At 36.2% G+C, this 15,109-nt stretch overlaps 1 long non-coding RNA gene across 1 annotated transcript in view; it reads left to right on the forward strand.

Annotated features, from left to right (window-relative positions):
* The first annotated feature begins 1,410 nt into the window (after positions 1-1,410).
* LOC116557112 overlaps positions 1,411-15,109 on the forward strand; it is a 60,483-nt gene continuing 46,784 nt past the window's right edge. The window contains exons 1-2 of the long non-coding RNA XR_004271368.1: positions 1,411-1,816; positions 3,669-3,790. This is a non-coding gene — a long non-coding RNA (uncharacterized LOC116557112). The remainder of the gene's footprint in view (positions 1,817-3,668; positions 3,791-15,109) is intronic.

Consider the following 15,109-nt stretch of genomic DNA (forward strand, 5'->3'; position numbering starts at 1 on the left):
AAACATGGCATACAATTAGAAGTGGTATAATTTCATCATAAATAATCAATATGCTGCTATTAATATGGTTAATAGAATGAAAAGTACCTCCAAGGAAATTTATTTTAGTATCTCTCATTTTCATTTCTCTCATTTCATTTTAAAAACTCAAGGAATTTTAGATGCTTTAAAACTACCTGTTTACCTAGAGAGTATGCACTAAGTAACCTGCTTCATACCAGTCCTCACTGACAGACACTAAAACAAATGATTGATAGTTAACTTTCCATTTTGCTCTTCGAGATCATGTTGACAGTTTATGCAGACTTTACTTCCCTAACTCATACCATCCTGTTCAAGGTACTGAACTTTGCTTGCCAAGGACACATAGGAAGACAAACCCTCTCAAATGTGCTACATTTGCCTTCAGCTTTTTAAATATCCATCTATCTTTTAGATTAGGTGCCATCTGTTGTATCATCATATCTGTTTAAATCTTATTAAAATTCCTGGCCAATATATCACTCTGCTGCGGCAATCTTACCCTGCTACCTCTCCAGGCTTTTCTGCAGCATTCAATAAAGAGCCTGCTATTTTAACTAATTCCTGAGGCAGGACACAGTGTGAGAATCTAAAACAGAATCAGTGCTATATCGTTTCTACTTTTACCCATAGAGTGAACAACTGTTCATATCAAACCTGGAATCATCCCTCCACGTCTCCTAAACACAGCACGGTTAGAGCCAATGCAGTTAATCCACCCTCCTTCAGTGCTAGTGTCGAATGGCGCTTTTGCTGCAGTATTCACCTTGGAACTAAGTAGTCAGGATTCATTATTTGTTGAAGTTACCTAACTGCCAGTTTATTCTTATACGATCGCAAACAATCACAACAGAAGACAAATACAGGCATACATATAACTTACTTACAAGGGAAGCAAATTTGCAGCCAGAGACAAGGGCAACGTAACAGCCAAGAACTGCAGTAAATCTCTTTGAGCTAATAGCTACAGCTAATAATGCTCTCCTACAACACCTCCAATCAAATAAATTGTACTCAGAGTTTAAACATCCAACAACATTCATTCCATGATGGTTAGAGATGATGTCTGATAAGAAAATTCAAGTTTATGATTTATTTACTCCTTAAATGTCTCAAAGCCCGGATTACTGGAAGACTTAATATGCCTATTCAAGCATGCTGACAGAACTGTAATCTCTTAGTAATTTCTCCCTGCACCTCTCAGCATGGCTGACAGGCATCTGCCAAGACTGTAGTACATAAACCGCTGAAACATGCAAAAATATTTACCCCCAAAAGATGCAGTGAAAGCTCAGCTTCCTCCAGCTTCCATAACCCCTGAGGTGTTAATCTGGAGGAACAGTTCCATGAGTTTCCACAGGCCAGCCGTGTGTCTCCTACACTTGACCTAGACAGCCTTACATAACGAAACCCCAGTGCTGGGGAGCTCTCTGAATGTCATCACCAGCAAGAGTAAGAAGTATTGGCAGAAGCAGGCAGGCAGGCAGGCTGGGAGTTTGCATGGAAATCATAAAGTCTTTCTTGTCTTCCTCTTTTGAAATATTTTGGAAGGAGAGTTAAGAATAGCTCAGAAACTGGTCTCATTCTTTTCGTGGGAAGAATGACCAGAAGCATAAAAGCTAAGTCTTCTAGCAAGTGGAAGACTCCTCTTTCAGTGTCTGCAGTAAACGTAACAAAAATGAATTGCTATCACTAAAGTCCTGTACCATGACACCTAAGATGACGGAAATGGTAAAGCAAAGTAATAACTCAAAGACTGTCACCGAGGGCTTTTGTCTACATTTAGCTCAATGTGGTGAGTAGAGGGAAATATGTGTATATATAATAAGATAATAATTGGGGATGTAAATTGTTTTGCAGGATGATAACTAAAGGATTGGTTAAGAATGTTTATGTTCCTTAAGCTTGTTTGTGAGCAAGATAAGACATCAAATTCAGAACGTGATGGGTTAAACTGGTTGTGTTTAGTGCATTTCAACTTCTGAAATTCTGATGCAAGTAATAAGAAAAGCAGATATCTGCCTATGGTGGTTTGCAGATAAATGTCAGATGTGTGACTTAATTACTTCTATTGTCTATAGTGAAAAATCAAATCTTAATTTTAGCATTCAGATTTTGCATATAATCAATCTTTCTTTAGACTTTGAAAGTAGTTTCTTATGATGGAGCAAGAGAGTTGCTGGGCTTTTGAGATAATCTTTGTTAGACTTACTCCTAGATATCTGGAGGATGCTTTAAACAGCACATTTAAACAATGTACTCTCCATCTAATTTTCTTTCAATTATCCCAAATGTGTGCACTGCAAGTTATGTTTTTTAAAGCTAGAAATAATAAAACAATTCTTCTATTCTGATTCTGAGTATGGTGATATGGTATTATTAATATAAGATGACATTAGATTGTTTAATTATATATAAAATCGTGGTTTGAAATGAGTTGTGGGCTAAGATGTATAATTCCTGAGGTAACAGAAATAGAGAAGAAAGCATGCATCATTTAAAAATAATGTTAATGTTCTGCTCTTAGCTGGGAAACCTATCTGCTAATGCATCACACTAAGTAGAGTGAGGAAATAAGAGAATTTAGGTCTATGAAGGAACACAGTGATCTAATTCCAACCCATCACTCAAGTCATAAGGACACTGAGGTAGAAAGAAGTTAGATGATACTCCTAATTGACACAGAAGATGTGAGGGAAAAATGGTTTTCCTGACACTAACCTGTTATTTTGTCACCCATACTGCAATTAATAATTGTCATTTGATACTGGAGTAAAGATTTGATGTGCAGTGACTTTTTTATACCATACAAATGACAGAAAACAAAAGTGGAGTAGTACTACATATCTGCTTTTATCAGTAGTCTGATTTTGGACAAAAACGTTCTGTACTGATTGTAATAAGAAACTTTCTTCAGTTATTTCTCACGACAGTAACGAACACATTGGTGTGACATTTAGTTACATTTTCAATGATGAAATTGTGTTCTGAACATTGAGCTATGTACATCATGCTGTTGGTTCAGATCCTTTTGTTTTGTTGATGTCGATTATGGTGCAGGCTTCACTGTCCCTTGGAGAGCTAATGCACATGAAATAAACAACCTTCAGGAAGTAAAGAACTAGAAAATAGAGTGTTTTTAAAAAAATATTCTGTCGCATTATCTTCAAATAAACTAAGCCTTTTGTAATTAGGTGCGTGTTTTTCATTCTTGCATCCCTGCCTCTAGCACAGTGCTTCCTGGACCTCCAGCAAATGTTTGGTGAATGAATAAATGGAGGGATGAAAAGTATTCATAATGTGTCTGTGTATGGGAAATGCATATAGTGTGGCCTGGTAGAGTTCTTTTGAGGAGTCCTTTTAAGAACTGTATCAAAATGTTTTGCTAATATATATCAGTTTAATAATTGCCAAAGTGAATGAATGCTTCTGAAATGCATGTTTGAAAATGGTTAAAAAATTTTTTTTGGCACAGTCTTCTAATTGGATCAACTTGGTATAGGTTTGGCTGCTTATAAGGGATAATCAAACATACGCTAGCTTAACCAACTAGAAGTCTGTTTTTCTCAAGTGACATTAGTTTGAAGGTAAGACTTCACAGTCCTCAGAGGTCTAAGCTCATTTTTCTTCCTCTCATACATCCTCAGCTTGGAATTTATTCCTTCTATTTGTTGCCTCATCCTCTTGAGATGGCTGCCTGACTTCCCGCATCCTAACTGCATTCCAGGGAGAAGCACAGGAAGAGCAAAAGGCATAAGACATATGCCAGGTAAATCAGCTTTCTCCAAGAGATTTCTCAGGCCCCCTAGAGATTTTAACTTACAGTGTATGGGTCACAACTTTGAAAAATGCCCACTCCCTTCTGCAAAGGAATCTGGAATCACTGTGTTTTTAGCTGAGCCCACTGCTACCCCTAAATAAAGTTGGGATTCTCTTTTTAAGACAAAGGATGTATTTCCCCCATATCCATTCTCCTTTAGCGTATAGTTTCGGTTACTGGTAAAATCTTTAAAAATGTATTGTGATGGGTTAGTCTAAGCTGATTTGTATTCCTAAAGAGCAAAAAGTCTTTTCATTTTATATCTGAGCCTTCTATGGAAAAAAATTACCCTACTTTTAGAATAGAATGTTACTTGGGAAACAGATGGATTTATAACTAGACTGTACTCAGATAGAGGCGAAGAGAAAACTGTAGACAGAGTTTTCATAATGGAAAATAGAAAATAATCCCATGCTGCATTTCATTTCATATTCACCCTATAAAATAAGATTGTCTGAAGTTATTTTCTGAAAAGATTCCAACTGGAAGAATAGATAGGCACTGAATTAAAGCTCCAACCCTTGGAATCTCTTCAATTACTAAGCAAAATTTTGTCCACTAATTTAGAAGAGAGGCCTTTCATGAGTTTTTTTTTTTCTTTTTTATCTTTCTGTTCCACTTGTTATCTTGCTGGAATCAGCTACAATGAATAGCATGTGGCTATCCCTGGCTGGTCCATGGAAGGTCTTTGTAAGTTCTCCCAATTCAGTCTCAATGATGTCTCTCTAGAACAGAACCTGTTCTTCACGTTGGCAAAGGAATAATTTGAAAGGTCCCAGAATATGGTAGTCCCACTATCCAAAAAATCCTTTACTTTAGATGTGGAGAATGTTTGTGGGCAGGCTGGAATAGCAGCTCTCTAATTTTAGAGGAAAAAATGATGTTCTTCTTAGTGTCCATTAAACCCAACTTTTCTATGGAAGTTGGTTGGCTTCTGAATCCGGATTGCCATCACCTTGGAATATCCTATTCAAAAACAATTGCATATTACACTAGACTCTACTTCACTAAAAATCTTCATAGAATATAGTATTCATTTCACTCTCTTACAGAAACAAATAGGGAAAATTCTTTGTCAAAAATCAAACTATATCCAGACTAACTAGAGAGTGAAACATTAAAAAATACTTAGCAACTGGCAGGTATAGATTTTATAAGTCATAAACTGAAGGTAGAACAAAAGTTTAATTTTCTTCATTTTCTTATAAATTAATTTTGCTTCTATATTAATGTTTTATTTTTACCTAATTAAGGAAAATCTTATTTAATTATTTGTGAGTCCACTGAATGACATTACTGCATTTTCAGTTATTTCAAATTGAATCCACTAAAATGTGAGATTTTTATTTTTGCCCTTTATATTAATTGGAGTAACCTTTGTTTCAGCAGCAAATACACCTTCAAACATTGGTGACTTGGTGCAATGAAACTATATTTCTTGTTCATGAACAGTTCTACATGGTTGTTCCCAGTTAGTAGGTGGTCTTCCATGTGATCATTTATGGATATAGGATTCTTCAGTCTTGTGACACCATTTGCTTCTAGGTACTCAGAGTCAGCTAACAGATAGAAAAAGACATTATGAAGAATTACACCTATCACTTCAGTCCAGAAGTGACACACATGCCTGGCTTATATTTCAATGGTGTGAAATAGTCATATAGCCCCACTAGGTGCAGTGGAAGGCTGAGACATTCCCCCAGCTGGGCAGCCAATTCCTAGAAGGAAACATGAATATTGGTGGTAAGCTGTATTTGCCTACCTTTTATATTTGCAGTTGAAGCAATTTAAAAACATATATGATCTTTTTGCCAGTTATCATTTAAAAATAAAATAAAGAACTGAGAATATTTAATTTGTAGGGGGGAGTAAATTCCTTTATGTTGGTGCTATGATCGGTCCTATTTTGCACCTTAAGATTAAATTGCATACGTTTTCTTCTACTCCTCACAGAGCCCAGAGACACTTCAGTGTAGATTTTCCAATTGTTATATCATAGTATCTAGGATTCAAGTCTCTTTTACATTTTAAACAAGCATTCTAAATTGCAGCAGTTCTACATGCTAGGAGAAACATGAATGGTCTATATGAACTTTAAAAGGATGATTTCTGAACCCATTCTGATGGTAGCATCCACTAATATCCAGCTAACACTTCTGCATTTCATGCAGGATATAAGAAGGAATAAGAAGAAAGGAGTAGAGTCTATATCAAGAAAGAAAGCTGATCATGGTGGCTCACACCTACAATCCCAGTACTTGGGAAGGCCAAGGTGGGAGGACAGCTTGAGCCCAGAAATTCGAGACCAGCCTGGGCAACATAAAGGGACCCTATCTCTACCAAAAAAAAAAAAAAAAAAAAAAAAGTCAGCATAGCAGTGCATGCCTGTGGTCCCAGTTACTTGGGAGGCTAAGATGTGAGGATTGCTTCAGTCGGGGAGTTCAAGGGTGCAGTGAGTAATGATCATGCCACTGCTCTCCAGCCTAGGCAACAACAGAGCAAGACCCTCTCTCTCAATTAAAAAAAAAAAAGTTTAAAAAAGCTCTCATAAATCCTTAGCAAACATCTTCTTATGTGTCTAATTGTCTAGAATTGTTATATGGCTATTCACAGCAGCAAGGGAGGAGGCTGGAGAAATACAGCTTTTAAATTGGATTTGTAGATGTTTCAAACAAAATTCTTGATAAGGAAGGAGGAGGGAAAGATACGTGGCAGGCAAATAACAATGTCTGCCTCAATATTAACAGCCCAATTAATCAGGTTAAAGTGATTATAAGCTTGTTTTACACTCTCTAGAGGACTTAGTAGTAGTGTGTGTGTGTGTGTGTGTGAGACAGAGAGATAGACAGACAGATATACACACAGACAGGAAACTGAATGGAAAAGACTTGTTATTATAAAAAAAATTGGGATGAAGAGGAAAAAACCTAAGCTCTAGAAAAAGACAATTTCAGAATATTTTGAGATAAATCCCAAACTATGAAGAATATTCTAGCATAATGAAGAAATAGATTACAGTTCAATAGCAACACAAAAAGTGTTCTGAAAAATACATTACATCACTAGAGCAGGTGTGCTTATGATTAGTGTCCTGTGTTGGAACTGACAAGGATGAGGCTCAGGCAGGATGTTGTCCTTAGTAATAACAGTCGGAGGAATCTGCTTATTCCAAGTGATCCATTTCATAAGGGAGCTGAGGAAAAGCAATTGTTCTTTAGGGATTCCACAATTCAAAGTTCAGTTCATCTATCAAAATATGCAGACAATAAATAAAAGGATCAAAGCAGATGTTTTACTAGATAGGCCAGTTAATGTGGTGACTAAGGTGGGTGGCAAACACTGATGAGGTCCTCCAGCTCTGGTCACTGTTGGGGTGTCAGTTGCTGTTTTATACTACTTCTGTTGCTTTAAATAAGACTTTCAGCACGAAGGAGGAAGTGGGGAGAGAAACAGGGAGTGGGAGAGATGGAGAGAGCGAGAGAGAGAGAGATAAAGAGAGAGAGAGAGAATGAACCCCTAGGCAATCCAGAAACTGCTTTCATTTAAAAGAGTTATGTAACCTAGTGGTTAATGAATCAGAGTGTTTGTAGATTTATAATTTTGCCTTTCTGCATTTTTCAGTCTTGGGTTCTCTTCTGAACCTGCAAGGGTTATGTACAAAGTGGGTGTTCTAGTTAGTCCAGGAAGAAGCAGTCCAAAAAGTTTTCTATTCTCCTTACGAGTGGCCTTCCTTCATTATGCACACACCCACCCACCACTAGAACTTCTGTTTCAGAATTAAAAGAGAATCATCTAGGTCAGGACATGAATGTGGATATGAGGATGCGGGGAGGTGGGTGACTGGATAGAAGGAAGAGCTAAGGGTTGAATTTTTGTCCTTTCTGGCATCTCTTTTCCAAATTGGTTTCCCAAGTGAGATATCGGAACATACAGGCCCTGGTTAATTATCCAGTGCATGAGATTATCTCTCATTTTGCCCTAAATGGCCTAAATGGCAGGCACAAATACACTGTCGTTTCTTTTTCTGGGATCCCCCATATCTTATTTTTAGTCATTCTCCACACAATTAGCCTTCTGGGGAACTCCCTTCTAGATCTGTGGATACTTCTCAGACCAGATCAAGAGTTTACTTTTACACCCACTTATTTTGGTCAATGTTCCAGCATCATTGAATTGCTTACAGATATGAGAGATCTTTATGCTATTTCATGCCTCTGTGAATATGCTCAGGCTGTTTTCTCTCAAGGACCTTCATCTTCCCTCATTCCACCAAGACCTGGCTTCATCATTCCACCCTCAGTCCTTTCCCCAAAGTCAGAGGACATTGATATACTAATAAGTATCAATTATACCTATTATTGATTAGGCTTAAGAATCAGTTCTTTCAGACAGCTTTTCCTGATCCCTCCACCCCCAACCTAGTGGAAAGGATTCCTGCTCACTGAGATGTTGCTGTGGACTATAATAAAAGCCTAACGTGCTTATACTTTGTTAACCATATTTGCTTATATATCACCAATCTCAACTAATTAGCTAATTATTTGAAAGCAAAGATTGTGGATTATTCATCTTTGAATTTCCAGCACCTAAAACGGAGCCTTATAAGAACACAGTATGCATTCAACTATTATTCTTTGCAATTAAAAATTATAATTATTGATAAGAATGAAGATGAAGCCCATTTATTTTAAGAAAGCCAAATACATGCAAACATAGATTTGTTAAATAGAAAATACTAGGGATAATGATATGTTCTATAAAACAATGCTTCACTTTGTAAGCAATCACCAGATTTTCACTGAAAATACCATTAAAAAGTTATATTTATACTCAGTTTACCCCAGAAAAAAATTATTTCTCAAAATAAGCAACATCAATACTCCAAAAATCCAATGGAAGGGAATTGCTTGATCTTTAAAAAAGTAAATTATATCTGGTTATAGTAGCAGCTCCAGTTGAACTATTTTCTGCCTATTTTATTAAATCCATGTATAATAATTTAAAATTACTTCTCTTTTGAGAAGCTAGTCTATTTTATAAAATACCCTAAAATTATTGAAATTACATCTAGACTTTATGACATATATCTTTAAATTCAATATTTTGCCCTGTATTATATATGATGTTTTAGTTTCTCAAAACTCCAACATTTGATTTATCATTTTATTGCTCTAGCAATCCTGCAGTAGGTGTTGAACATATTTCATCACCCTACCCCCAGCTCCCTTGAAAAACCATGGAGAAAGAGTGCACGTGACTCTTTCCGAATCTCACAGTTAGATTACTGATTCCTTCTAATTTATTTACTTACTTTTGGAATTTATGTTTGTCCATGATAGGCCTCCATTCTGTTCAATGTGCTCAGTATGTTTATTAGCATATCAGCAATTCAAGCAGTCAACAAACACTTCTTCTGTACCGCCCTTTATTTATTGTTTCCACAAAATCTTCAGGCATTTTTAGTCAGATTTTCAAATTAAGCCATTGTACTTTGAATCCAGCTTTAGCAGTGTTATACTCAAACAGCAAGTCTTAGCTTCCTCCTACATTTTTGTGTTAAGATCTATGAGTAACTAGAGCTGTAAATCAGCAGAGTGCTCTCTGCTTAAGGCCAGAGTTTTTCTAGAGGTGGAGAACTAAGGTTATATTTTCTGTACTGGCTAATCCAGACCGAGTTTTTCTGTTTGTTCTTTTGACCTCATCTCTTCCCCATGCCCCCTTCCCAGCCACACCTTCCACCAGGTTTTCAGTTGAAGAAAAGATCTGGAAAAATTAGATAACTTGCTTGAGGACACAAAGCTCATTGGCATCAGGGCATGGCCAACAAATAGGATTTCCTGGCTAGAGTCAAATAAATGAAAAATCGATGTAACTGAAATGAACAACAAACAATCAAAATTTGTTTTGTGGATACAGTTGGATTACCAAAATGTTGAAATATATTTCACTTAGAAAAACCTCTAAACATGTTCTTTATAGTGACACTATATATACTGAGACTTCCTCTTCTTGTTCTTCTAAAAAAAGTTAATGAGAATATTGGGCAAATGACAGATAAACGTGAATCATAATTTACATTTGTATAGGTATGCTTAATATTTTAGAAAGATTATTTGATCCTCTAGAAGCTTGGATTCTTACCAAATCCATGTAAGGTGGTGCTATGGTTTGGATATTTGACCATTCAGACCTCATGTTGAAATATGATTCCCAATGTTGGAGGTGGGGTCTAATGGGAATTGTTTCGATCCTGGGTGGATCCCTCATGAATAGCTTGGTACCAACCTTGTGGTAATGAGTGAGTTCTCATGCTATCAATTGCCAGAGAGAGCTGATGGTTAAAAAGGGCCCGGAAGCTGCTGCTCTCTCGTTTTCTCTCTTGCCCGGTGTTCTCTGCACGCAGTGGCTCCCCTTCACCTTCCATCATGAGTGGAAGTTTCTCAAGGCCCTCACCAGAAGCTGGTGCAAATGCCATGCTTCTTGTATAGCCAGCAGAGCCATGAGCCAAATAAACTTCTTTTTAAAAATAAACTACCCACCCTCAGGTATTCTTTTATAGCAACATAAAGAGACTAAGACAGGTGAGTAATACAGTCACTTACCTAATTCTACACTCCTATTAAGATGGAGCCCAGGATTCATCCCAGGTAGTGGAAGCCTGTGTGCAGCACTCTGCACAATATTTCACGCTGTGGGATTCTAACCCAGTGCAGTGTTACAAGGATGTGAGGTGAAAATCGAGAGAGAAGAACATCAAATTCTAACCCAAACCTGCCACAGAGAATCTCTGTCACCACTCAAGCTCCTACTTTGAATTTTGAAAGTGAAGAACATGATTTCAGAGATGGGCTCAGTCTTGTGAAACCTAGTGATGAATAGATCTTCAGAAATGCCAAGCTCTGATATTATTTTGAGTAACAATTAGTTCCCAGATGATTTTTATTTTGGGGAAGAAAATCTAAGAAGTGATTAGTCAACTAGCCGAACAGCTGCAAAAGTCTTCATATTTGAAGACATTGCCCTCTTTTCAGAGGACAGGGAATAGAGATCCACGTGCAAGCAGATTTTGCACACACCAGGAATTACTCTGTCAGCAGGCTTAATTAGGTAGAAAAAGTTTGCCTCTAATTCCAATACTAAGGCACATTACAAATCAATGACTCACAGGATTTAGAGGTTTGAGGAAACCCTGATTTTGCTATTGCCCCACTTGGCTAGCTTAGCAAGCACAGCAGAAGATAGAATTTGACTTCAATTAGTGTTCCTTTTAAAGAAAAAAAATATTTCTAGAACACACCCAAACAGACAATCTTTCTTTAGTAATATAAAAAATTTTAAATTTAACATATTAGTTGTTTGACATTTAATATTTTGAGCCCTAATGAATTCTGTTTTATTTAAGAGATAATAACATTTGATATGTTATACTTATGAATGCTTAAAACACATAAGCTATTCCATTTTTTTTTTTTTTTTTTTGAGACAGAGTTTCACTCTCATCTGGGGTGGAATGCAATGGTGGGCCTCAGCTCACTGCAACCTCTGCCTCCCAGGTTCAAGCAATTTTCCTGCCTCAGCCTCCCTAGCAGCTGGGATTACAGGCATTCACCACCAAGCCTGGCTAATTTTTTGTACTTTTGGTAGAGACAGGGTTTCTCCATGTAGGTCAGGCTAGTCTCAAACTCCCAACCTCATGTTATTCGCCCACCTCAGCTTCCCAAAGTGCTGGGATTACAAGAATAAGCCACCATGTCTGGCCAGCTATTCCGTTTTTAACACAAACTTATTTTATAGAATAAAGCAGAAAAAAATATTACTTATAATATTTGACCATACTTTCTCTGTAATCCTGGTTCCTTAGCATTCAGGGAAAATTTGTAGGGGAAAGTAGGACTGATGATACTTCCCTCAAAGAATTGTTGTGAACTTTACTGGGAAAATATATGTTAGTAACTGGCCCAAGATGGGTGGTCAATATGTTCACTTCTAACCTTCTTGCTGCCTTCATGTAAAGACAGGAATTTTTATCCCTAGTAAGCCAAAGGAGGACTACTTTTATCCAGGTAAATATAATCAACTTGATTAGAAATTTTTTCTTTGAGTTTTTTTTTTTAGAAAATCCCTTTTTATTATGATTTATCTGTTAAAGGAAAGGTAGAAAGCTTAGAAGTGTTCCTTATTCATACAGAAAGGCCACTTTCAGTGTATGTGCTAGCCAATGATCCGCTGATTGAGCTTCCCAAATATCCTTGCTTCTAATGTACTTAGTCATCTGCTGTGTCCTAGCTAACCCTAGCTAAAAGCAAGGAACATTCATTGATGACCTAGTTCTTCTGCTCCTTCTCCACCTATCTTCTAGAAGTAAGCACTCAACTTAATCCTTGTGGATAGTTTAAGGTCTGGGGAATGTATAAATGGAAAATATTACACAGTATGATCAGTGTTGTGTGCTAGAAACAGAAAATACATTGAAGTTTAAAGGAGAATAACATCATTTCCTTTGGTGGGCGGAGATGCCTTCTTGGGAAAAGTGGGATTTGGATAGAAAAGTGAAGATGGGTACATCACAAGGAAGACTGTATAGTAAAGGGAAAGAGTGATCTTGTTAAGCCTCCTTGAAAGGAAAAGGAAAGGAGAGGAGTATTTCAGAAAGAAGAAAATGGTCAGTTTATCTGGAGTTAAGCATTTGTGTATTATGATGATTAATCACAGGAACAGTTGCCAACCTTTCATTATAAAAATATTCTTCAGGAGAATTCAAGTTCCATTGCCTATTAATTTCTGTCCATGTATTTTATTTGGTATCTTCAATAACAGAGGACAACTTTAAAAAAAAAAAAGAAATGAAGCCAAAAGAAAAATTCATTAGAGGAATAATCTATACGTGATATTTAAAAATTAAGCCACATCATCATCCTAAGAAAACTATGAGTCTTTAGTTTTAGAATAAACTTGCAGTATGTTCTTGAGATTTATGAACATATGGCTTAACATTTTTCCTTAACACACATCGATTTGCTTTCTCATGTTTATTATTTATCAGGAAATTATAAAAAAGGTAAAATGGTGTTGTGCCACATGCTTTGGATTTGGGATTTTAAAAACTTGATTTATAATCCTACCTTTATGATGAAATACTCTTTTTTGTATGACCTTGAATATATTCCCTGTGTAATCATGTACAAAAATAAATGAGACAAAATCTAAGTGCATTTTAATCTCTTAAAATTGTAAAAAGCGTATAATATTACATTTTCAAAAGAAAACACAATCTTTTTTTATTTTTATTCTTTTTGAAAACCATGTTAATAATAAATAGGATCTGCACAGCTCAATTAATTTTTTTTTTTTTTTGTTTTTTTTTTTTTTTTTTGGATCAGGCAGCATGAGAATTTTTCTAGGACTACAAATCAGCTTCTAGTCTAGTTAAATCTTAATGTCAAAACCAACTTTCCAAAGAAACCTAATGACATAAAGGAAGATTTTAAAAGGAGATCTTCTCTCTGTTCCTGGTAGAGAATAGCAAGGACTCCTGAAATATGTATAATTTAACACCGATAACACAAGGCTTAGCAGTTCCAAAGAGTATCACAGATACAATCACACTTGACCTAAATAACCTTATAAAAGCTAATGCTGCATTCAGATGTCACCAATGAAACTGGCAAAAGGATGGCTCCTTTGGGAATGTGAGTTATCCTCCAGAGGGAGGACATGCCCATAGTGGGACAACTGCTGATGAATGGTTACCCCACTTCTGAGCATAGCAAAAAGTTCCTCTGGTCAGGTTATCATCTCTTCTCAGTTCCTCAGTAGAAGTCTGACCTCAAACTCTGGATTAAGTGTGTTAGAGAGAACATTTACAGATATAAACTAGCACAGACTACTGATGAAGCTGACTACTGATGAAGCAAGCATTGCTGTTGCATCTCTAGCAATGGAAGTGATGGTTTGTGTGATTTTCTTTTTTAGAACCCCTGCAAGAAAGCCCATGGCAAGTTTCTGCATATTTCTGGTTTCTCACAGCCCTGAGAAACTCTTTCAGATGTTTTCTTAAGCCTGGAACCTATATGGGGATGAAATTCTAGCTACACATGAATAAATAATATCAGTGCTAATAGTGCATACACTTTTTGTTGTGAGGTAATTTTGTCCTAAATACCGATTGCTATACATTTTTAATTCCCACAGAATAAATCAAACTTTCCTTTACAAAGTGGCTAATGAAAGAGTAAGCTCTTTTATTCTGTTTTTCCATTTGACAAAAACAAATTTATATGTTACATTTTTAAGGTTTAAGAACATGAGAGACTCCGTTTCCCAAAGCAGATGTGAATTTTTTAGTTTCTAGTACCACTTTTTAACATTTAAAGTTTAGTAAATTATGAAAACCAAAATAAAGCTATGCTTTTAAAAACATAATGCATAATAAATCTTTATTCCAAATCATTTGTAGTTAGCAATAATATAGTGACAAAATCACAGGAAAACTCAGTTAAACAGATCTGGAGTGAGATTCTGGCTCTACCAATTAATAGTATTGTGGCTTATAGAATTTGTTTAAATTTTCTGAGTCTTTAATCTCATCTGTAAAATGGAGATGATATTCTAAAATCACAGGATTGTAAAATAAGATAATGAGGTAATATGTTTGGCACATCAAAGATGTTCAGAAAATACTACCCTTCTTTTCCACTGTCCTCCTTAATCAAGTGAAAAGGGTAGAGTGGGAACTTAATGAATGCATCACTAAAAAACAAGAACAACAACAAAAAAAAACCTTTATAATTTTATCCTAGTCTTTCTATTTTTTCTTTATAAACTTTTCTAGGCCATATTGACCACTTCATTGGATATAATTACCACCTATGTGCTGATGGTCTCCAAATTCCTATTTCTTGTTCAAATAAATTTCCTGTGCTCTAGACCCCTATGTGTGCTTTTTAGTATATATCTCTACTAAACTTACTTTAAATTCAACATTTGCAGAGCTGAGTTTAACATTCATGCCATTGCACTCCCTCCTACCTTTAAAAAAATTCAGTGACATACAATCAGCTTCTCTTGCTTTGTTTTCTAGCATAGGTGCCCAAGCCAATCATTTGGGATACAACTTACAATACTCCCCATTTACATTGTTTACAATTCAGTCATTAAGTCTTGCCTCTCCTACTTCTTTCAGGCCTATTTAGAACTCTCCATTCTTCCTGTCCCTACCCCATGGCAGGCCACCATGATCTGTTGCCTGGATTTTTGCAACCAATTTTC

Source organism: Sapajus apella, unplaced genomic scaffold (assembly GCF_009761245.1).
Source record: "Sapajus apella isolate SASKATOON/1434 unplaced genomic scaffold, GSC_monkey_1.0 scaffold18, whole genome shotgun sequence".
NCBI lineage: Eukaryota > Metazoa > Chordata > Mammalia > Primates > Cebidae > Sapajus > Sapajus apella.